Below are 25,125 nucleotides of genomic sequence, written 5' to 3' on the forward strand. Positions count from 1 at the left end.
GATTTGTCCCTGGCAGAGCTACCTCCCATAACTTACGGACTTTTTTTTCTGTCATGAATAATGTGTCGGAAGATCTGCCCCTTGCAGCTATTTTTCTAGACGCCACCAAGGCCTTTGATTCCCTAGAATGGGACTATATACTAGAACTAATGGCACGTATGGTATTCCCACCAGTTTTCCTCTCCTGGATCAAACTGCTCTATGAAACGCCTGTGGCTAAGCTCCTTATCAATGGAAAAATGTCCCAGGATATACATATTACTAGAGGCACTAGGCAGGGATGCCCCCTATCGCCTCTGCTTTTCGCTTTGGCGGTCGAACCACTCGCTTCCAAATTAAGGCAACATCATAATGGCAAGGGACTGCAATGTCCTCTGAGACAAATTTTAGTGTCTATGTATGCAGATGACATTACACTGTATATCCGTGACCCTCAAGACAATTTAAACCCCGTGCTTCGAGAATTTATACGATTTGGCAGGCTATCTGGTATACACATCAACTGGAGCAAATCTTACCTATTTCCTCTAACGCCCACAACTGTTTGCTTCCCTATGGACTATCCTATCACTTGGTGCGATGATGAACTTAAATATTTGGGAATTCGCATCTCCAGAGACAGAGACGAGCTTATGAGACTCAATTATGGTACCGTTATGTCCCGCCTCACTGACAAAATTACCAGATGGATTACACTACCTCTCTCAATGGCAGGCAGGATATCCCTGACCAAAATGGTGGTACTGCCGCAATTACTGTACTTATTTTTAAATATTCCCTTTTTTCCGGGACGCTACTTCTTCCAACCACTCCGATCTGAACTCATTCGCTTGGTATGGGGGGGGGGGGCAAACATCCACGATTGAAATGGGAAATTATGACGAGACCGTATATACAGGGTGGATTCGACATACCGGATTTTGAACTCTACTACTCTAGTGCTCAGGCTCACTTTGCCTTTTACTGGGTATATCATCCACGGTATATGCCACAGATTGCGGCAGAACACTGGCTGGCACAGCCTGTTCCATTGGACGGTGCATTATTTTTACCCAACCCGGGCAGAGACAAGACTCAGACGACGATCTTGAGCACAGTCAATGCATGGAAACAGCTAGGTGAAACACTAGATATCTCCCTACTGTACTCCCCACTCCTCCCTCTAGTCTATCACCCGGATATGCCTCTGCTGCAGGAGGCTGTCTTTCGCAAGCTTATGGTACGCATGCAAGTTACGAAATGGGGGGACTTATATACAAACGGACTGTTCCGCACCCTAGAAGACCTGCTTACGGGCGCTCAACGATCTCCTCTTGACACCTTTTTATATATTCGGCTTCGGCCAGGATTCAAGACACTTACTCCTGATTTTCCAAGAGAACCCCAGGTGTTTGCACTTCTACACAAAATACTGCTGACTGCCACACCAAGGCGATTGGTGTCCACCATATACAAGATGGTTCGCTCACTTAGGCATTTGTGCCCTCCTGATGCGAAGGCGCGCTGGGAGCATGAATTGGGAACAGAGCTGTCCGATGAACAATGGACATTCAGCATGCAACAAACTGAACGTATCTCCTCTAGTAGTAGGCTTAGAATACTACATTACAAATTTATACACAGATTGTATTACACACCAGCGCGATTATATAGGTATAAACTGCGCGATTCAGATGAATGTGACAGATGCCATGCCCCTGGTGCGGATTTCCTTCATTTAGCTTGGAACTGTGCAGCTGTACAGAGGTATTGGCAACAGGTGTTTGATGCCCTTTCTAATATGATAGCTGTTGTGCTGGAGCCCTCGCCTATTATTGCACTGTTGGGGTGTGTGGAACCGGTAGGTGTTTTGCATCGTAAAATTATTGCATTGGCGCTGCTCATGGCCAAACGAAAAGTGGCGTGCAAATGGGGAAGGGGAAGAGCGCCCAAATTTAAGGATTGGTTGTCAGACCTTGTGTATTGTCAGGAACAGATTACATCATACGCTGAGTTATTGCCACTGACCTCAAGGCCCGCTGATATATGGGCCCCGTTACAATGTTATTTATTAAGTCAGGCTAACTCTGATGAGGAGGGCGGGGAACATGTGTCACAGGGGAGATGATGAAGTGCATCCCCTCCCCCCTATATGCTTCCTGCACTGACCGACACGTTCCTTTGTATGGGAAACACTCTCATGGTCGACTCTGAACTGATGTACAGAAGGTACCCATATAGATATGCAATGATACGCTGCGGCTGTGTTGATCTCTCTAGACCACATGCAATGGGCTACTGTAAAATGTATGACTAGATTCACAGCTATCCCAAATGTTCTATTAATGACCTTTAACATCCCTATATCTGATATACTACGTCTGAAATGTATAATACAGCATGTAACTTGAAGCGATTTCCTTTATGTATCCTTTTCTGTTGATTGATATACCTAACACATGTGTAGATGTGATGGCCTGTACCAAACAAACCGAATCTGCTTTCTCCGTTTTTGAGTACTGGTTGCGTCCTTCCATGTAACTGTGCCCCTTTGACCCTCTGATTGTTTATGTTTCTTTTTAAAAAATTTGAAAAATAAAATTTATAAAAAAAATATCTTAAAAACTCTTCCGCTAAGCGACTGTCCTCTCGATCTCGACAATCTCAGGGCCTCTACATCCGGCCCCATTTGGATTCCTTTGCCCTAGTCTCCGGGGAAGAATTTCAGAGAGTGCTGGCATCCATGAAAAGTGGTTCTGTAGTGTAGTTCCTATTATCCCAATAGGCTCTGCGCATTGGAATAATACCTTCAATAGTATAGGCCTAGACCAGACGTTAACTAGGTCTACTACTGTCGATATTAGACTTAAAGTTTTGGGTTTTGCCAGCTAGCTCAGAGTTCACTAGAAACGTTCTCGAATAGGCAAGGAGGAGTTGAACCTCCCTGGATAGACAAGAAGGGATTTAGTTTCTGACAACCATAGAACATGACAACTTTGCTCTCCCCTAATCAAGAGTGTATCTCTAGAGTCGTGTGAAAACAAAAGACGACTTATTTTACTCAGTCAGTACGTGCATTCTTAGTCTCACCAGATTGTAGAGAAAAGGAAGAGACGGGCGTGTTCAATAAAAGATGTTATTTATTGATCAGTCTCTTTTCTCATACAAGAGAAATGGATCGATATTATTGCAATACTTATGGTTAAGTAAAGTGCATACAATAAAAGCAGAAGTGTAAAATAATACTGTAAAAACATTGATATGGTTTCTAAGCCATATGAAGGTTTAAAATGAATAAAATGAATACATACACATATACATTTGACTAATCGTACTCAACTGGTGTTTCTAACTACGCCTACCCCGTGTACCTGACCTAAGCCTAATACGTGGGCGGGAATAGAAAGTTACAGTTTAAGTTAAGTTTGTTTTGCCAAGTGACTGACTAAAGAATTCTCTGTGAGGGGTTATTCAGTTCTGTACCTGGAATCTAGGATGAATGAGGGATGGTATCTCTCGTCTCTGGTCTCGATATTCCAGGCGGCCTGCGAGGGCTACCCGGAAGCGCCGGAGCTGGATTTTCTCGGCAGGAGAAAAGCAGCGTCTCGTTCTCAGCGCGTCAGGAAGGCGGGGCTGCGCCAGCGGGGTCTGCTCTGCTCTGGGCTTCGGCAAGTCTGGCTGCTCCGATCTCGTCACCACCGCGTGTGTTTGCATAGGGCAATATCGGTAATATTTATACCTTTAAGGTGCCGAGATTGACGTAAGGATGGACATAGATACGTCAATAGGGATGTCATACGACCTGGTCGTTAGCACATTCTTTTGCTGAAGTTCTCGGTGAAATCAAAACAATGGCCGCAGGGTTTTTCCCAGGTTGTCATAGGTTTGATTTGTTTTGAGAACTCCGTATGCCTTATCAGGGGCTGGAGGAATATCGCTTGTCTAATTAGATGGCAAGCGTTATGACCTAATCAGATAACACGTTCCTGTGCCGTAGTGTGGCTTTATCAGATAACGGTTCCTGCATCATGGGGGTTTTCTGCCTCATGGGATGGCTGCTAGTTAACTTGTTAACCAGAATAGGGTCAGGAATAGGGGGATCGATACAGAACCTATAGGAATACATCACACCCACTCCACGCTAACTATGGACATATTTACGAATCTATGCATAGTAAAACATACTGTAGAGTATCGTGTATACCTTACCACCCCAAAATACATAAATGCATTTTGAAATTATCAAATATACGGAAAAACGGTCATATGTAATATATGCACTCAAGCTGTAGAATAATGCTAAAGTAATCACGCATATCTATACATTATCACTAATTTGTATATGAGAATTTACACATGAAATGGCTCTTAATACAGAAAAAAGTTTCGAGACCATTCCATCACAGAATAAAATAATTATGAACATACCAGCGGGCAGCTAATGTCTATAAAGTATCTAAAAATAGAAATTTTAGTTCTCTAAGAATAGTCCTTACTTTAAGCAGAAGATAAGTGTCCCGAAAAATATGTAAAAAATATTTCGGGGCTGCTGAAAAAAATTGCTGTCCGTGAACTGGAGGGAAAATTGTTCATGGTATTTTGCTATTCTATTTGAAGGTCAAATTCAGGGAACGCCGTGTGCGAGCTTGCTCAAAAGTCTCTATTTCTGCTCTGGTGAGAACATCATATCATTTAGACTCTCGAAAAAGTTGTCAACAGCTTCCTGGGAGAGTTCCACTAACTCGGAAAAAGGTGTAACCATGCATTCGTGCGCATGATTGTCTCCATTGACGTTTTGAATAGTATTACTGACAGAAGGTCGTACCTGATCAATGCTGCTTTCATCTTGAACTTCACTACCCCTTAATCGTAGTGGTGAAGCTTCCACGAATGCCGTCATCAGGATTGGTAGCCGTTGAGGGCAGCACAAAGTATGAGCCTTTATTGGACTCAACAATGTTTCTGCATCCATTGGCGCATCTGATTGTAGAGTCAGACAGGTGTCTAACACGCATTCTTCTCCGCATAGCAAGCACCGCAATACAGGTAAAACACATCGATGCCACATTGGTCGAAATGAAAGAAACCAAGTCATGTTCAGGTCTCTAAGCCGGGATAGTCCCAGGATTTTTGATATCCGGTCCCGGTATCCAATGGCTAGGATTGTTTCTTCCCTTGTCGCAGGTGTTTTGTCTGTGACATGGTTTGCCATAACGAAATATCAGGACTAAGAATAGGATTCCTGCAATTAGTCTCAAAATGAGGGGAAGTCCGCCAAAAATCGAATGGACGAAATCTGGAAAAATACCCAGTATGGCTTTGAATGGTGTTAATGCCATCGAAAATACTGTCTTAAATACTTTTGAGACTCCACTGGTATCAGAAATATTTAAGATTTCATTCAGGATTTCTGCGAAATGTATGGGGGAATTAGTTGATAATAAGGAATGAATCTCTGCAGTCGTCCTTGCGACTAGGAGATCATACGTTTCTTTTGATGACGTGAGTCTGGTCGGCGTCTGAAGAAGCACTGTTTTCATTCTGCTTAAAGTATCTATTCGAATAGAAGTAATTTTCAAGTTGGGCCATGCCCTTGCCTCCCTGTCTGGAAGGGAGCTGGGGAACAATAAGCGTCCACAGCACTTGACCTTCGCAGTCGTAGTTACGAGATAAGGAGTCCCGGGCTTAAGACTACAGCATCTGCGATCTACAATTAGAATGTAACTCCCATTATAGAGTCTCTGAAAGAATGGTTCTATCTCTGTTGCAGGTGCGCCTAGCTGGTGACATGAAAGGTTATTTGAGTTCCCTTCACAGGCTCCATGCAAACTAATTCCATTACACAGAAGTGTACCGCTTAGTGACATTGCACAATTATTGCCACTAAGAAACACTTTCTGTCCTTTATTACTGACACATGCATGTGAATAGGGCAGGTTCCATGTTGTTTTATTGTACCCCTTTCCCAATTTTTCGTACATGCCAGCCTGTATATATTTTTGGCAGTATTGAAACCTGAAAAGTATGAATATTTGTCATAAACGGTTCTTGAGCTTCCTTTTGGAGGGGTTGCACAATGTTCCCATTGATTATAATTTAAAACATTTCTAGGTTGTGCAGATCTATGTAGAAAATGGTTACCATAGTGGTTATAACAGTACATACTATCATAATTTGTCGAACCCTGCAAATAATCATGTTTGGTAAATTTAGCAGACATCACTAAGTCAGACATCATATTATTTATACTTTCAAAGTCCCAATCATCAGCAAATGAGCTTGGTTTTACAAAGTCACTCAACGAGATCTTAATTTGGTGTGGATATTTCAGAATTTCAACCGGACCATAAATTTCGTAGTCAGTTTTGTCCCATGCTACCCCACCCGGTATAGGATTGGCTGTGAAGTTGACTGAAGAAAGTTCTCTTTTCTCGACGTGTGAAGATGTGTGTGGTTTGAGGATCAAGTTGATTTTCTGACTTGCTGTGTCCATTTTAGCATATTTTCCCTCAATGAAGCGTCCCAAAGTTAGTATCATGATGAGCCAAAGTATGAGGATAAATGCACCAAATCCCACCCAAAATTCAACCCATGGAGAAATCAGATATGTTTCTTTCAGTTGTTTCAAAAGTACTTTAACTTTATCTTTAAAGGTTTTTGTTGATGGCTGTGTTTTTGATTCACTTAGGTCTTCAGAGGAATCATCGAAGTTTATGAAGTAGCCGGATGCAGTTCTGTCAAGTGTTCCAATTGCTTCAGGATTACTGTTTCTTGCATAGTCATTTGTTACTTCATTATAGATTGGTGTGTCTCTGCTAAATGTTTTTATTTGGGTTTTCAGAGGTCTAAGTTCCATTGCATTGTTGCATAGTCCTTGTTGTAGTTCTGTAGGCGTTTCGAATGTGATTAGCCTCTTAGATTGAACCTCTGTGTTAGTAGCAAATCTTGGTGTTCTACTACTTCTCGGGAGTCCACTTGGCCTACTATTTGTTATCGGCCACATGTTGTGGTTTTACCAGGTCGATGGATACAACTCGGTTCTCCTTTTTACCAGCAAGCGGCGGTAGTACAACTGATCTTGTCCCGTTGACAGACAAGACAGGAACTGCTTTTCTGTAAGAAGGCCCAAATTCCTTCTTTACCGCGATCTTTTCTCTGACTAGATCCCCGACTTTTGGAATCCAGACAGGTCTTGCTGGGACAGGTGGTGGTTCTTCAGTGGTTGTTGGCTGCTGTTTCAACTTTATGTTGCTCAGGTCTTTTCTTGTTTCGTTTAAGTCCTGCAAAACAGCCAAACGATCTTTGATATCAAAGCTTTTTTCCTTCACCACTGAAGTCTGACTGTCGAGGTCTAAGACTAACATCCTAGTTCCAAATAATAATTCGTACGGACTGAATCCCTTCAGAGAATTTCTTGGCAAGTTATTTAGACTACGTTGGACACTTATTAGATGTTTGACCCACCCTGCTCCCGAACCTAATACCTTTGCCGTTATAGATTGCTTTATGTCACGGTTTTTTCTTTCAACAATTCCGTTCCCCTCAGGGTGAAATGGACAAGAGTACCGCAATGTAATGCCCATGCTGACCATGGCCTCCTTATAAGCCCTGGAGCTAAAAGCAGGACCATGGTCCGAATGCAGCATGCCAATTGCGTATGTGCCGATAAAGACTCGCAAATCTTTTATAACAGTTCTGGCGTCAGCCGTTCGCTGGGGCCACATCCATATGAATCTCGTGCATGAGTCTACTGCAACCAAGATGTATTTATAGTTACCATCCCTTTGTAAGGGACCACAGTGGTCTAGGTAAACACAGGCTAATGGTTTATCCGAGATTAGAAGGGGCGTCTGCGCTGGACGTCTCACCGTTGATACTTTCATTCTTTGACATATTTCACATTCTAAAACATAGTTCCTTGTTTGTCTTCTCATTTGTGGCCACCAGTATCTCTGTTTTAATAATGATACTGTGGCTGAGACGCCAGCATGTATAGAAGCAAGCCCTTCGTGTGCCGCTATTATCAGTCCTAACCTATGTTCCATGTTTGGAATTGCCCTATCCCCCACTCCAGGGATTCGAGCAAAAGGAACATTGTTTGCATCAGTTATGTATGAGTATTTTACTGGAAAGCCTTTCGGGAGTGTTTCTATCGAATCCTTTTCTGTAGCGCTGACAGCCTGTAATATTTTGCTGTCTATTTTTGTTTTTGACCGTGTGATGGCAGCTACGGAAGCCGTTTGCACAGCTGCCTTCGCGGCCTCATCAGCCAATGAATTCCCTGCAACGTGAACGCCATCACGTTGATGACTCAGCGTATGTATCACGTGAGTCTTTGGTAGTTCTTTTTGTAATAGAACTACTTGTTCCCAGAGCATCTTATGCTTGATTGTGCCTCCTTTTGCATCCTTAAACCCATTCTGAAGCCAGATCTGCAAGTATTCATTGTAAGACTGAACGCAGTAATACGAATCGCACACTATGAGTGTGGGGAATTCTCGATCGGTATTTTCGAGCGCCATCTTAAACGCCAGTAGTTCAGCTCGCTGAGCTGTACAATCTCCTAGAGATTGTGTCTTAGTGATAGCCGGTTTGAATTTTCCTTCGTGCCAGCGACCTTTAACAATCGCGCACGCAGCACTGTAAGCTTGCTTACCCCCTACTGCGGGTTGTGCTGATCCGTCTGTATATATTATACAGCCGTAATGTTCTAGAGGCAGAATTTCGGTCGGCGGAGGACATTCAAATTCATATTGGAGAAATTCTTGTGTTTTTAGGTTAGGATCAAATTCGTATGCCACGTCTGTTGCAGCAAGAGAATTAGCCCATTGTATCCATCTCGGATGGAGCGCTTTAGCATTTGGAATGCTTGCTTTTGTTACAGCCTCTAGGGCTGGTATTGGTGTCACGATTATTATTCGTTTACCTTGTGCCAGGGCTCGTTCTTTTGCTATAGCTGTCTGTGTTGCAGTAAGAATTTTTTCCGTTGGGCTAAATTTCATTTCAGCCTTAGTGTACAAGTGTGATTTGAATGCAATTGGTACCTTTTCTCCCTCATTAGAGGTCAGGTATGTGAATCCGCATCTTCCTGGGATGACTCGAATCACAAGATTGCGTGTGTTATCACGTGTTTCTAATTTTGTTTTAATTAACATGTCTGTTTGTAAGGATCTCAGAATTTCTGTGTGTATTTGAGTCCAATTGGTTCTTTTAAAATCTGGTTTTATTAGATCATAAAGGGGTTTGACCCTTTCTGCGTAATTTGCAATGTATGTTCTTCCGAAATTTAGGAAGCCTAGAATTGACTGTAGGTTTTTTAGTGTTCTAGGTGCTTGGAGTACGGCACATTTCTCTAGGAAATTGTCAGCCAGGCTTTTGCCTTCACTTGATAATTCATATCCTAAGAACAGGACTGTTAGATGGGCAATTCTAGATTTTTTAAAGTTGAATTTGTAACCCTCTGCTGCGAACCCAAGTATTATGGTGTTCACTCTCTTCAAGTGAGTATCCAAGTCATCATCTGTTAGGTATATGTCATCGACATAAGATAATGCTTCGTCATCATATGTTTGTAGTAATTCTGTTACTCTCGCTGAGAATACCCCTGGGCTATTCTTGTACCCCTGGGCTAACCGACAGAATTGTTTTTGAGTGCCATTTATTGAGAATGCAGACAAATATCTGCTCTCTGGTGCTATGTTTTGACAAAAGAATCCATTAGAGATATCTAATGTTGTTTTGTATTTTTTGCGCACTATGTTATTCATTAGTGCAGCACTGTGCGAGTTTTGTACTGCAAAAGTTTTGCAACATGAGTTAAGGTGTCGGTAATCCAAAACTAGACGATATGAATTGTCTGGTTTGGAGACCGGAAACAAAGGGTTGTTCATTTGTGAGGTGCAAGTTTCAATCACCCCCTGGTATTCTAATTGATCTAGGATCTCTTTTACCTGTTTTTTAGCTTCTTGCTTAATTGGGTACTGCCTTTGTGCAGTAGGTTGTGATTTTAACTGGATTTTGTGAGGAGGAGAGTCCTCATCCCATCCTACATGATTTTTATATAAAGCAGGAGCTTGAGCTACTGCCCACTTTCTGGCAAGTGTGTATTTTTTATGAATTGGGATATGATTTGAGAAGGCAGGCATAATTAATTCTTCGCCATGAGGGCACTCCCTGACAAACTCTGGTGGCCAGTCTTTTTCAGCTAGAAGGATGTCATAGCCCTTGGAGAGATTATCCCAAAATAGTCCCCTTATTTTTCTAGTCTTATCCCCTTCTATACGTAAAGTTATTTCATATATTTTGTGAGGTTTGCTAACTCTGGTGTCTGCAGTTTCCACTTGAAGATATTCATTCGTGTCCACTGTCTCCAGATGATTCATAAGGACTTTGCGAGCTATGCTCACTTCTGCTGCGCTGTCTAGCATTGTCTGAGCCCATTCTCCGTTTTTCAGTTGTGTCCTCAGTATTCTCGGCATTGTTAACTACCTTGATACTGGCTACCTTCTTTTTTGGAAATTGTAGTTTCTTTTTTAGATGAGCAGGTTCCTTGTCTTTGGACTTGGCGTGCTCTTCTCTTTGTTCTGATCGTCCTCTTCTTTCCGATTTCTGCGAGGAAGTCTGAAAAGATTGAGAGGGACGTGTATCAATGTCTTGATATCTATCAGGCTTCTTTATATTATCCCTATTTCTAAGGTTATATCTTTTCCCAGAGGGGTCACTTTGGGGTGACCTGTGTCTTTGGTTCGGAGATTTTTCTCTCCGCCTGGGAGACCTTCCTCTGGACTGGAATTTCTTTTCTTTAGGATTGGATGGTTTGTTTCCATCCCAGCTCTTCTTTTGTGATGTTGAATTATTATTAAAAAATATTTTTTCAGGACTTTCAATCAGTTGCGGTTTTACTGGTATTCCACCTAAACTATCTCTACCTAGTTCCTCATAGGATTTTTCTATAATTCTGGCAATTTCAGCTGGTTGGTCTGCTATATCTGTCTCATTTAACCTCTGGCGGATCGCCACGTTTGCTGCTTCTCCCTTTATGTTGGCTAATAATATAGCCGAGACCTGCTTGAAGTCTTTTAGTAATTTCATACCAAGAGTTAAAGCGGGTTCTGGACCGTATTCGTCTTGAATTTGTTTTAGCACATCTGGTATTACCGAAATGGATGGAACACCGTGCGTTTTTGTGTAGATGGAAGCAAAGACTGTACCCCAAGTGTCACAGTCCTCCACGTGTGGTGCGATTCCCATTGGAAGACAGATAGTCAGAATCCTGTGTTTTTCTAACGGGGTGGTGTCTGGAAACACCGCCTCTATTTGGGTGATTTTTTGTGCTAACCAGAATGGTATTTGTTCCCGTTTAGCTGGTACTTTACCTAGGCAGGATTGTATGTTCTGTGGTGTAATTTTATTTGTGTTCCCCTGGTGAGGGGTCAGCTGTGGAATTTTAATTGCTGGTTGAATTGTTGAAGTCCGCATCACATATTGGACTAATTGTCTATGTAATTTTATTAATTGTTTTAGCTGTGTTAAAAGCTCTGCTTGAGACATCCCATTGATGTCTGGATGTGGTGTGTATCCGGCTAGGACCGGCCACGTTGCTCCTGGTCTACCTAATGGACCGAGCCTGGTGATGTGATTGTTATGTTTTAGGGCGCCATTAAATAAGAGCAGATGCTCTTGAAATTTAAGTGGTACTTCCACCTCCTCGAAAGGAGTGTACTCATTAGGAGGGTCTTCTGTTTTGTAATAGTGGAAGTACTTTGTTACAGCATTTGCTGCTGGAAAATGTATCCATGAATAGTATACCTCTGTCTGCCGATATTCATGTGCCTCAATTACGAATATGACTGTGCCACCTCTAGGTGTCAGTCCATTTTCTATAAGTTTTAAAGTTATAGATTTCCTCTTGATGACCGGGATGAGTATTATATCCGGGTCAGCGTCTTGCAGTGCATTATCAGCTGCTGCGAGTTCAGTTGCTATCCTAACTGCCTCTCTTTCATCATCACTGTCTACCATTTTACCGACAGGAAGGTTATTTAGTTTGTTTGCAGATCGGGTTTCTTATGGAAACAAAGATTAGATGCACAATATTTTGGAACAGTGTATCCTTCAACGTTGACTAAACCAAGAACCATACATAGGAGTTTCCTCCTGCGAGGTCTGGCGGATATTACCTTTTACCCACTCCAGACGTCTTTGGAGTATTATGGGAGAAAAGGGGTCTGAGTGAAAAAGCACGACTGAGTTACTTTAAATGTCTTACGTTAGTTTTATCGCCCTTCCAAACATGTTGGGCGCCATGTAGTGTAGTTCCTATTATCCCAATAGGCTCTGCGCATTGGAATAATACCTTCAATAGTATAGGCCTAGACCAGACGTTAACTAGGTCTACTACTGTCGATATTAGACTTAAAGTTTTGGGTTTTGCCAGCTAGCTCAGAGTTCACTAGAAACTTTCTCGAATAGGCAAGGAGGAGTTGAACCTCCCTGGATAGACAAGAAGGGATTTAGTTTCTGACAACCATAGAACATGACAACTTTGCTCTCCCCTAATCAAGAGTGTATCTCTAGAGTCGTGTGAAAACAAAAGACGACTTATTTTACTCAGTCAGTACGTGCATTCTTAGTCTCACCAGATTGTAGAGAAAAGGAAGAGACGGGCGTGTTCAATAAAAGATGTTATTTATTGATCAGTCTCTTTTCTCATACAAGAGAAATGGATCGATATTATTGCAATACTTATGGTTAAGTAAAGTGCATACAATAAAAGCAGAAGTATAAAATAATACTGTAAAAACATTGATATGGTTTCTAAGCCATATGAAGGTTTAAAATGAATAAAATGAATACATACACATATACATTTGACTAATCGTACTCAACTGGTGTTTCTAACTACGCCTACCCCGTGTACCTGACCTAAGCCTAATACGTGGGCGGGAATAGAAAGTTACAGTTTAAGTTAAGTTTGATTTGCCAAGTGACTGACTAAAGAATTCTCTGTGAGGGGTTATTCAGTTCTGTACCTGGAATCTAGGATGAATGAGGGATGGTATCTCTCGTCTCTGGTCTCGATATTCCAGGCGGCCTGCGAGGGCTACCCGGAAGCGCCGGAGCTGGATTTTCTCGGCAGGAGAAAAGCAGCGTCTCGTTCTCAGCGCGTCAGGAAGGCGGGGCTGCGCCAGCGGGGTCTGCTCGGCTCTGGGCTTCGGCAAGTCTGGCTGCTCCGATCTCGTCACCACCGCGTGTGTTTGCATAGGGCAATATCGGTAATTATTATACCTTTAAGGTGCCGAGATTGACGTAAGGATGGACATAGATACGTCAATAGGGATGTCATACGACCTGGTCGTTAGCACATTCTTTTGCTGAAGTTCTCGGTGAAATCAAAACAATGGCCGCAGGGTTTTTCCCAGGTTGTCATAGGTTTGATTTGTTTTGAGAACTCCGTATGCCTTATCAGGGGCTGGAGGAATATCGCTTGTCTAATTAGATGGCAAGCATTATGACCTAATCAGATAACACGTTCCTGTGCCGTAGTGTGGCTTTATCAGATAACGGTTCCTGCATCATGGGGGTTTTCTGCCTCATGGGATGGCTGCTAGTTAACTTGTTAACCAGAATAGGGTCAGCAATAGGGGGATCGATACAGAACCTATAGGAATACATCACAGTTCCCCCAGCGACCCCGCACCCATCCACATTTTAAAACACATAGCATCCACCATCTCCCACTTGGCCACTGACTTAATAAATGCCTACTTCTCTCAAGGCATTGTCCCACCCACCTGGAAGGAAGCCATCGTAAAAGCTCTATTAAAAAAGCCACAGCTGGACCCGATCGAATTGGCCAACTTCCGGCCTATCTCGCTGTTACTGGGTCTCAGCAAGATTGCGGAGAAAATGGTCAACCAGCAATTGTCATCTTTCCTGGAAACCAATGAGCTATTGCAAAGCTCTCAAACTGGCTTCCGCCCAGGCCAGGGCACAGACACCGCCCTTATAGCAGTTGTCGAAGAGGCAAGGTGCATCTTGGATTCAGGAGGATCAGCTGTCGTGATCCTCCTGGATCTAAGTGCAGCTTTTGATACGGTGGACCACCGTATCCTAATTCAGCGCCTCATGAATATGGGAATTTCGGGCTCAGCCCTGTCTTGGCTAACATCTTTTTTAAACAACCGAACGTTCCAGGTTTGGGAAGGCAACGTTCGGTCCAACCCTATCCCTCTCCAGTGTGGTGTGCCGCAGGGCTCCTCGTTGAGCTCTACCTTGTTCAACGTATATATGTCCCCACTGGAAGATGTGGTAATTCCTTTTGGGATCAAAGTAGTCACCTATGTGGACGACACCCAACTAGTCGTCTCACTCACCCAAGTGGATCAATGTCCCGAAAATCTCCACGCTTGTCTTTCCGAAATACATGCCTGGATGAGTAAATCTCTACGTAAATTGAACGGAGCCAAGACTGAGCTTATGCTCTTAGGACATAAGTTGCCATCTCTAGCCGATTCCATCTGGCCTGCCTGTCTGGGGGCTCTCCAAATGAAATTAAAAGTCCAGGGGTCTGGCTCGAGCAGGACCTCTCATTCAGAGCTCAAGCCAAAAAAACGGCCGGCATATGCTTTGGCCTACTTCGCTCAGCTCGAAAAATTCTCCCCCTACTACCGCCCCACTCGAGAAAGCTTCTCATCCAAGGGTTAATCCTCTCAAGGCCAGACTATAGTAACGCCCTTCTCTTGGGCACTCCAGAAGCTACCATTAACATTCTCCAATGCGTCCAAAACTCTGCAGCCAGGCGTCTCACTGGCTCGTCTGCCAGGTCTTCAGCCAAACCTGCTCTGAGATCCCTCCACTGGTTGCCAATACGTGAGAGGATAAAGTTCAAATCCTTGTGCATTGTCCACAAGTCCCTACAGGGCAAGGGACCCCCCCCATCCTGAGGAGTCTAGTTCATCCCTACAAGGCCAATAGGGCCCTCCGCTCCGATCACGGGCACCTCCCCAACGTTCCCAGAGTAAAGAGGGCTCGAACAGGAGGACGTCAATTCTCTGTTAATGCGGCGATTCTGTTGAACGCACTTCCTTTCACAATTCGAACCGAACCCAGCTACCTGAGGTTTCGTAAGCTTCTCAAAACCCTCCTATTTCCCCAGAATTCCTAAATTAGTATTCCTCTCTTAGTAATCTCTGCTCTATAGCGCTGGGACGCTCTCGGGTATCCATGCGCTTTATAAATCTGTTTTCATTTAATTCATTCATCTGACATGGACACTGGCCCTGTTGCTCTGCTGTGCTGTACTCTCCCCTGTGCAGCCTCTCATTTACTTGCTGTCTCACCTGCCATGGACACTGGCCACGTTGCTGTGCTGTGTTGGCCTCTCACCTGTGCTATGGACACTGGCCTTCCTGTTTGTGTTTTCCCTGTGCATAGTATCTTGCATTTGTACATCATTTTTGTGCCTTTCTGTTGTCTACTATTGTTCTACAGCTACATCTGTGCAATATGTGAATAAATACAGTTACTTCTGTTGTGTGTTTTGTCAGTGTCCTTGCTGATTAAAGTTATTTTCCTGTTTGCATTTGATTGCCTGTGCCCCATGCTCTATGTATCACTTCAACATTGCAAGGCTGTTTGCAGGCATCAGATTTTTAGACAGGGGTGACAGGGTCTTCAGTCCATTCTGACCCTGATACTAGTGTAATTTGTGATGGCTATTTTACCTGCCATGCAGTTATCTGATTTGCTATTGTTGGCTACACTGTTCACTTGTCAGGTTGGGGGACACTGCCAGCACAGGGTGTGATGCTGTGCAAAGGTTTTGAAGCAGGCTGGGATATGTCATGATGTATGTGTGTGGATTCCTTTATGTGTGCACAGCCGTGTATGTGTATGGTCATCTTGTGTTGGCCCTTAGTCCTGGTACCATGGCCTACATGAGATGCGTGGTCTTGGGTGTAGCAGAGGTGTGCAGTGTGAAGGGTGTAAGTTTGTAGTGGATGTATGTGTGCCCCTGTATTGTGAGAGACACACATGTGTCACCCAGGAGTTGTATGCCTGTTGTTTGTTTTGTCTTGCCCTGTGTAGAAGATTGTATGCACTTTTGTAAGCTGTTTGTAGTGCACTGTGCTGTGTGTTGGTGTGTCCATACTGTTGTGTGTGACTCCTCCTTGTTGTGTTGGTAAGTTTGAAGTGTGCAAAGTGTGTAAGTTGCACATCAGTGTTGTGTTTGATTGATCCTCAATGTGTCTTTGGTGTGTTTGTGTAGACTGTGTGGCCCTGCTGCTCCACACTGGCATTCTGTTTGTGTTTGTCATGCATTGCAGGCACATGGCGGTTTTTCTCCTCCTGTATGGCATGCTGTGTGTGGTGTTACGCCATCCCCTATGTGTGCCACTTGTGCCCGGCCATTGTGGGTCTTCCCTCCCTCTATTTGTGTGTGGTACACCCCTTACATGTCTGCTACTAACATGCAGGCTATTTCACTTTAATGTCAGCTGTCCCCTTGGTTTCCATGTCTGTGTGCCTCCCCATCACTTCATTTGTGAGCTTGTGCTTTGTGGTGCAGTTCTTGGGCCATAAGCGTTGTTCCACTCTGGACATTGCCACAATGATTTATGTGTGCTGTCCTTGTGCTATTAGTCATTCTGTAGTGGCCATGTGCACTTCCGCTGTGTGTGCTGCCCAGTGCTTTGGTGTAGATGGCTTGGCTCTTGTATCCCAGTGTGGTGCATGTGTAGTTGTTGTGTTGGATGTGTGGGTGTTGCCTGTGGTATTGCTTCAGTTCCTGGGTGTGCTGTTGTATTTGTGCAGTGCTGATTTGTGGTGTGTGTGATGAGGTTGTGTCAATCATGTGTGTGTGTGGCTGTTGTGCTTGTATGCACACACTGCTTGTTGTGCATGCAGTGCTGTGTGTATGTGGCCTTGGCATTGCCTGATGTGCATCCCCTGATGCCTTGTGGTGTTTGTTGATGAGGGTTTCATGTGCATCTTTGGTCAGTTTGATGTGGCAGTGTGTGTTTGTCCAGATGCACTTCTTTTGTGATTTGTGTTATGGTGTGTGTGTTTTGTTCCTGAGTGATGATGTTGTGTACTACTGTTGTGTCTCTGCTCCCATTGCTTTTTCCCAGTTTGGCTGACAGGGTATATCTGTTTCTGTTGGAGTTCAGTATGTGTTCCTGTAGTGTTTGTGTGTTGTTCTTGTGCAGGCATTTGTTGAGGCATCCCTGTATGTGTGTTGTGTTTGTCACTACACCCAGGGTATGTGTTTGTTTGTGTGTGTATATGCTGGCAAGGATTGTGAGCCTTCAGTGTGTGTGGCACTGGTGTTGTGTGTTCCTTGTCAGCCACTCCTGCAGTGGCTGTCTCCCTGGTTGTGTGTTTTGTGGTGCAGAGAGTGTGTATTGTGCTTGTTGTTGCAGTGCTTGTTGGTGTGCATGGGGGTGCACGGGATGGGCACCTGGCCTGTGACTTGATGGGGTGTGTTGATGTGTGGTTGGGGTGGTGTGTCCCTATGGTGTTTGTGCCCTGCCCATGCCTTGGAGTGGCCCTGCCTTATGCATAGTGCGCATGTGTTGACCGCGCCGGTGACGTGACCGGGACCGGGATGTTGCTGTTGGTTGGTAGACGATGTGTGTCCCGAATGCTGAGGGGTGCCTTGTTGTCAGGTGGGTCATGTGTGGGTGCCCTTGTGGATGTGTTGTGACCCCCAGCAGGGTGTCTGTGTGGTGATTGGACCCTGTGTCGGCATGTGTGTTGTGTGTTGCTTTTGTGGAGTTGCGTACCTGCAGCGTCGTCCGCGGCGGCCCATCTGACGATAGTGTTGAAGGAGGTACATCACCGGATGCATGTGGAGGGCTGGGTCCATGGCATTCATGACCGGGTCTTGGCTATCTTGCTCCGCTGTAGAGTTTCCGCCTGCTCAGGCTGGGTGGTGTCTCCGCTGCGGTGCGTCTGCTTGTTTGGGCAATCCTAATTTGTCGAGCGGGGCTGACGTCATTCGGCACAACGGTGAGTCTCGATTGGCTCCCACTGCCGCGGTGGTGGGCAAACTTTGATGGCGGTGTGCGGCGCTCCGTTGTTTGATGGGAAATGACCAATGTTTTGCTATCCTAATGTGGCGGGCGTGAGTACGCTGCTCGCGGGCGGAAAAAGCTGTTTTCCGCCCCGCCACCACTGCGGTTAGCCACCGCCCGACATCCTAATGGACCCCATAGAGAGGGAGATAGAGAGAGGGAGGGAGACAGCGAGAGGGAGACAGAGAGATTGAGATAGAGAGAGGAAGTGAGGGAGACAGAGGGAGACAGACAGAGGGAGGGAGACAGAGGGAGGGAGGGAGACAGACAGAGGGAGAGAGCAGACAGAGGAAGGAAGACAGACAGAGGGAGGAGGGCAACAGAGGCAGGAGGGCAACAGAGGGAGGGAGACAGACAGAGGAAGGAGGGCGACAGAGGGAAGGAGACACACAGAGGGAGGGGGACAGACAGAGGGAGGGAGACAGACAGAGGGAGACAGAGAGAGAGATATATACAGAGAGAGAGAGAGACGGAGAGAGATATAGAGAGGGAGAGATAGAGAGAGAGATGTGTGTATGGTGGCTCAGTGGACGAAGGCGTCCGCTGCAGGGGCCTGCGTTCAACCTCATGGTCACAGTTTTTTTTTGCTCTAGCCCGGCCCCCCTCCCCCACTGATCCCGCCCCCACCGGTGCGGCCCTCGGCCACAAACCACACTGTAAATTTGGCCCCCGAGAGAAAGTTTGTGAGTACCCATGCTCTAACGTTTGTATTTTTCAGTGAATCTGTAAGGGTTTTTTTATTTCATTTCCTAATTATAACACTTCTGTAACCTTTAGCTTTTCCAGTGTTTTTCTAAGGTTTTTTGAATGCTATTTCTTAACTATAATGTCCCTGTAACTCTTTTCAGTGAATTTCTATGGAGTAGTAGTCATGTTTGCAAGGTAGTGGAGAAAGGGGGCGGGGCCTCCTACCAGCTCACAGGAATATTGCTGTGTAGGACTTATAGGAGGTACCAGGAGGGCTTCTTGGCCTCCAAGGTCCCTCTGGAGCCAAAGGGACTTCATTCTGCAACCGGTACTGTGCCAGGAGGCACGTTCGCACAGTGGTGGAGAAATGGGGTATGCCTCCAACAGCTTCTCAGCAATCCTGCTGTGTATAACTTACTGGAGGTAACAGGAGGCATAGTTGGCCGCCAAGAATGTCCTTGGGGGCCAACTACCCCTCCTCTTACCACTAGTAAGTCCCATACAGAAAGGTTAGCTCGGATCTGATCGAAGGCCATGCCCCCTTTCTCTACCACTCTACAAACATGCCTCCTGTTGCACTGCTAGTAGGGGGATGAAGTCCTCTTGGCTATTGAGGTTCCTTGGGGGCCAACTATCACTCCTGTTACCTCGTGTAAGGCTAACAAATCTGGATTGCTGAGAGGTGGTCAGATGCCACGTCCCCTTACTCCACCACTCTGCAAACGTGCCTCTGGGTGCACTGCTGCTTGGAGGAAGAATTCTACTTTAGTCCTGAGGCCCACAGGATGCAAGGGGACGCCATCCCCTCACCAGTAGTTTGATGAGAGGTGAGTTTGTACAGTGGTGAAGAAAGGGGCATGGCTTCTGACCACCTCTCAGCAGTCCCAATGAGTGGGGCTTACTAGAGGTAGCAGGAGGTCTTCTTGGCCCCTAAGGGCCCTCTGCAGCAAAGGGAACTTCTATCCCCCACCAGGAGTGCACGAGGAGGAGCATTTGCAAGATAATGGATAAAGGAGGCAGGGCTATCCATGAGATTCAGCTTTTAAAAAAATTGTTTAGGAAGGGGGATTGCCGCATGGACCCCTTCCCTGGACCATTTTTGGTCCCAGGGACCCCATCTCTCAGGGCCCTAGTATTATTTTTTATTAATTTCTGACAAGGGAGGGGGCTGAGTGGCCCCCCTCCCCTGGCCTATTTTAGCTCTGGTGACCCATGACCCATGACCCATCACCCAGGGCAGGCATTCAACAATTTTTGTGTTAAATGGGGAGGCGGGCCAGCGCAGCCCACTTCCCAGGGCTGAGATTTCCCCAGGGACCACATCCCCCAGGGCATGGCTAGCTCACTGGGACCGCAGGGGGAGCCTCAAGAACCTCGCTGTCACTGCCAGCTCCATACCTCATTCGGCATTGCTTTTGGAGAAAGGGAGCTGCAAACATGCAGCTCCCTCTGTCCAAAAGCAATTCTGCTCCGCTTTATGGATGCAAGAGCATTTTTACTGATCTAGCTTCCATGAAGCGGAGTAGTGTTTGTTATGGCATGTCAAGAGTGGTGCTCCCGCCATGCAATTGCAAACCGCATTGTCCAGGGGGTAAGCACCCGGGACATTGCTGGAGCCATCCCTGGGGGAGCGGCTTTCCCCAGGGACATGCAGGGCTCCTGGTGGGGGGCAGTTCTCCCCCCATCCCATCTTGTATATTGGCCCTGGGAGGTGGCGGTCCCTGGGGACGGGGGCTCGCAATGGACCCCCGCCATCACTTTATTTGTGCCCAACTACCCCTCCTATTACCTACAGTAGGGCCCATACAACAGGATAGTTCAGATCTGATAGAAGGCCACGTCCCCTTTCTCCACCACTCATCAAACAAGCCTCATGGTGCACTACTAGTAGGGGATTGAAGTCCACTTGGCTTTTGAGGGTCCCTGGGAACCAATTACCACTACTGTTACCTCCACTAAGGCCCACACAGCTGGATTGCTGAGAGGTGGTCATCGGCCACTCCCCCTTTCTCCACCACTCTGCAAATGTGCCTCCGGGCACATTGCTGCTACGAGGAAGAATTCTACTTTAGTCCTGAGGCCTTCAAGAGGGAAGGGGATGCCATACCCCCAACAGCAATGTACCGAGAGGCGCGTTTGCAGTAGTGTGTCGAGAGGAGCGTTTGCGGAGTGCTGGAGAAGGGGACATGGCCTCTGACCACCTCTCTGCAGTCCCAAATTGTGGGGTTCACTGGAGGTACAGGAGGTCTTCTTGGCCCCTAAGGACCCACAGCAGCAAAGGGGACTTCTATCCCCAACCAGGCACCAAGAGGCACATTTGCAGGATAGTGGAGAAAAGAGGCAGGGCCTTCCAGGAGTTGCAGCGTTTTAAAAATTGTTTAGGAAGGGGGGCTGCATGGCCCCCTTCCCTGAACCATTTGTGGCCCCAGGGACCCTATCTCCCAGTGTCTGACTATCATTTTTATACATTTCTGGCATGGGAGGGGGGCTGCGTGCCCCCCCTCCCCTGGCCTACTTTGGCTCCAATGCCCCAATGCCCCGGGGCAGGCCTTCATTTTTTTCTGTTTAATGAAGAGGGGGGCCAGTGCAACACCCCACCCTGGGAATCTAAACAATAAACCAAAGCGCACAGCAGCTGACCAGGGTTTCGCACATCAACTTTGCCTGTTTCAAAGATATTTAGTGGTGCTGCTACTCTAACCATCCGCTGCCAAGGATGTATATCAAAGCAATAGAAAAAAAGAATAGAGAGGCGCACTCAATGAAGTCAGTAACACAAAGTGCCGTTGTATGTGAAAGAAAATAAAGAATATATCTAAGAAAACAACAGAAGATCTACATATTTAATGGACTCTTTGTGTTACTGACTTCATTGAGTGCGCCTCTCTACTCCTTTTTTCCAACACCCCACCCTGGACTGATTTTTCTCCTGGGACCCATCCACCGGGGCATGGGCAGCTCATTGGGGACCTCAGGAGGAGCCTCAAGGCCCTCGTGGTCCCTGTCGGTTCCACGCCGCTTGCGGTAGCCGGTATTTCCGTTTGGAGAAAGGGAGCTGCAACCATGCAGCTCACTCTGTCCTAAAGGACTTCTGCTCCACTTCATGGAAGCAAGAGTATTTTTAATGCTCTTGCTTCCATGAAGTGGGGAAGTGTTTGCTTTGGCAATGCAAGAGTGATGCTTCGTTATGCAATAGTATATGCATTGTCCAGGTGGTAAGCAGCCCGGGACATTGCTGGAGCCATCCCTGGGGGAGTGGCTGTTCTCAAGGACATGCAGGGCTCCTAGAGGGGGTAGAGCTCCTCCTTCCCATCTTGCATATTGGCTCAGGGAGGTGGTGGTCTCCGCGTTCGGGGGTTTGCAATGTACCCCTGTCATTACTTCATTTCTGCCCAACCACCCCTCCTATTACCTCCAGTAAGTCCCATGCAACAGGATAGGTCATATTTGATGGTAGGCTGCACCCGCTTTCTCCACAACTCTGCAAACGTGCCTCCTGGTGCACTACTAGTAGGGGGATGAAGTCCTCTTGGCTATTGAGGGTCCTTGGGGGGCAACTACCACTCCTGTTACCTCCAGTAAAGGCCACACAGCTGGATTGCTGAGAGATGGTCAGGAGCCACACCCACTTTCTCCACCACTCTGCAAAAGCACCTCCGGGCATACTGCTGCTTGGAGGAATTCTTCTTTAGTACTGAGGCCCTCGGGCAGCAAGCGGATGACATTCTCCCACCAGCAGTGCATCGAGAGGTGCGTTTCCAGAGTGGTTGAGAAAGGGGCATGGCCTCTAACCACCTCTCAGCAGTCCCAATGTGTTGTGCTTACTGGAGGTCAAAGGAGGTCTCTTGACCCCTAAGGACCATCAGCAGCCAAGGGGACTTCTATCCCCAACCAGAAGCGTGCCAGGAGACACATTTACAGGCTAGTGGAGAAAGGAGGCAGGGCCTCCTATGAGTTGCGGCTTTAAAAAAAAATGTTTAGGAAGGGGGGGCCACGTGGACCCCTTCCCTCAACCAATTTTGGCCCCAGAGACCCCATCTCCTGGGGCCCAACTATTATTTTGATTAATTTTTGACATGGGATGGTGGCTGGGTGGCCTCCCTTCCCTGTTCTTTTTTTTGGCCTGGTGACCCCATCCCCCAGGGCAGAGGTTCTTTTTTTTTTAAATGGGGAGTGGGGCCAGAGCAGCACACCTCCCATAGCTGATATTTCTCAGGGACCCCATCCCCCAAGGCATGGCCAGCTAGTTGGGGGCCATGGGGAGAGCCTCAAGCCCCACGCGGTCCCTGCCGGCTCCACGCCTCTTGCGGCAACCGGCAGTGCTTTTGGACAGAGGGAGCTGCAAACATGCAGCTCCCTCTGCCCAATAGCAATTCTGCTCCACTTCATGGAAGGGAGAGCATTTTTAATGCTCTTGCTTCCATGAAGCAGAGGGGTGTTGCGTTGGAATGGCAAGAGCGGTGCTCCCACCATGCAATAGTAAACTACATTGTCCAGGGGATGGGTACCCCGGCACATTGCTGGAGCCATACCTGGGGGTGTGGAGGTCCTCAGGGACATGCAGGGCTCCTGGAGGGGGGGAAGTGCTACCCTTCCCCTTCACATCTTATATATTTGCCCTGGGAGGTGGTAGTCCCCGGGGCAGGGGGTCACAAAGGACCTCCGTCATTATTTCATTTGTGCCCAGGGGAGTTTTGGTCCACTGGGCAGCATGCGGGGTCTGTAGGGCCTTCCCACCACTTTGCTTTAAAAAAAAAAATAATGAATGGTTGTGCCCCGGGGAGGTGGCAGTCCCCATTGCAGTGAGGGCGAGTGGGCCCCCCATATTTTCATTGTTACAGCCCTGGGGATGTTGCGGTCCCTGGGGCAACAGGGGTCAGTGAGGCCCCCTCATATTTTTTCAACAGACCGTGTAGATGGCGGTCTCCTGGGCGGGCCCAGTGGGCCTGCCCGCAGTATTAATATAAAGCACCCCAGGTAGGGGGCAGTCCCAGGGCATGTTAAGTCCTAGGAGAGGGCCCCTGTGTGCCTCTTTCCTATATAAACCCTTTGCCTCTGGGTCCTGGCCCACCCATGAGTTATTTTAAAGCAGGTGCTTTGTTTTGCATCAAGAATTTGCTGCAAACGTTTTTTAAATGCTTTAATGATGTGGTGAGGTCCTACCCTGTTCCCTTTTCCTTATTTTCTCTTATTTTTTGCGACTCGGTGAAGCCGAGTCCCAAGACGGCTGCCAATACTTGCTGGTTGAAGTGATGGCAGCCAATCAGAGCAGTGCATTTCCCTCCACATGTCTTTGTTCGCAAAGACTTCACAACCAGAGATATCACTATAATTTAAACTTACATTTCTCAAAAACGACATAATGGTTTTACACCAAATAAGCAGTAAACCCTTCCTTGAAACAACGTCTACCTCCCTGCCAAATTTGTTGTAAGTCTGTTCAGTGGTTCAAGCTATAGGTGTGGATAAAGGTTCCTATGGGAATTAACATTACAAATGCACCCTTAATTTGTGCCCCAAATTCTCGGTCCCTTCTGCACGGACCACCCATAAACTTCCCATGGAAACCAGAACCTACCTTGCCACTTGCTTTGGAAAATTTCATGAAGATTGGTCAAACGACACCAAAGTTATAGGCAAGTCAAAATCTTTTTCTATGGAAACTAGGTTTGTTCAACGCGACAGAGGGTATGCTTGCAGCCTTCTGTCTGTAAGTGCTAATAACAGTCACACTTTAGAAGAAAGACTGACAGTCTAAAACAAAGTATGTGTATGCATACGGTCCATGTGTTAGTTGTACACCTTACTCTACCCTTCTCTAATGAAAAAAGGGGAGGGGAGGTTGGCAGCGCCTCACGGGAGCAACACCCGGGGGAGGATATGGCAGACTGGTACTCGCCTGGATCCTCACTTTCTCATCATCAGCTGCTGCCAACCTTAAAATCAAAATGGGATAAAAGCTGTGCAAAAGAAAAACTCTATGTGTTATACGTGTAAGTGACCCACTTGCGGTACACCCAGCCTCCTGTGTGCGAGGACAGGTCCCACCACCATAAAAAGAACTGCGCTATACTAGCCTCTAAAACTTTATTCTGTGCTGAATGCCCATTCTAATTAAAAACAACCAACATGTTTCATCGCCGTGAGTTACTTTACCGGCGATTTCATCAGGGTTTTATGTTGGGTCAGCGTGAATCCTGCACATCTTGATTCTCCCTTTATTGTACCAGGTAGCCTTGTTTGCTTGAGCCTACCGGGCTCCCGTAGAAGAATATGGAATGATCGGACCCTTTTTCCATTAATGGGTTCCTTAGACCGCCCTTGGGTCGGTATCACTTTCGTGTGCAGCTGTGGCCTCCGCACACCCTGCAGGGTGATTCAC

This window comes from Lissotriton helveticus, chromosome 10 (genome assembly GCF_964261635.1).
Source record: "Lissotriton helveticus chromosome 10, aLisHel1.1, whole genome shotgun sequence".
NCBI lineage: Eukaryota > Metazoa > Chordata > Amphibia > Caudata > Salamandridae > Lissotriton > Lissotriton helveticus.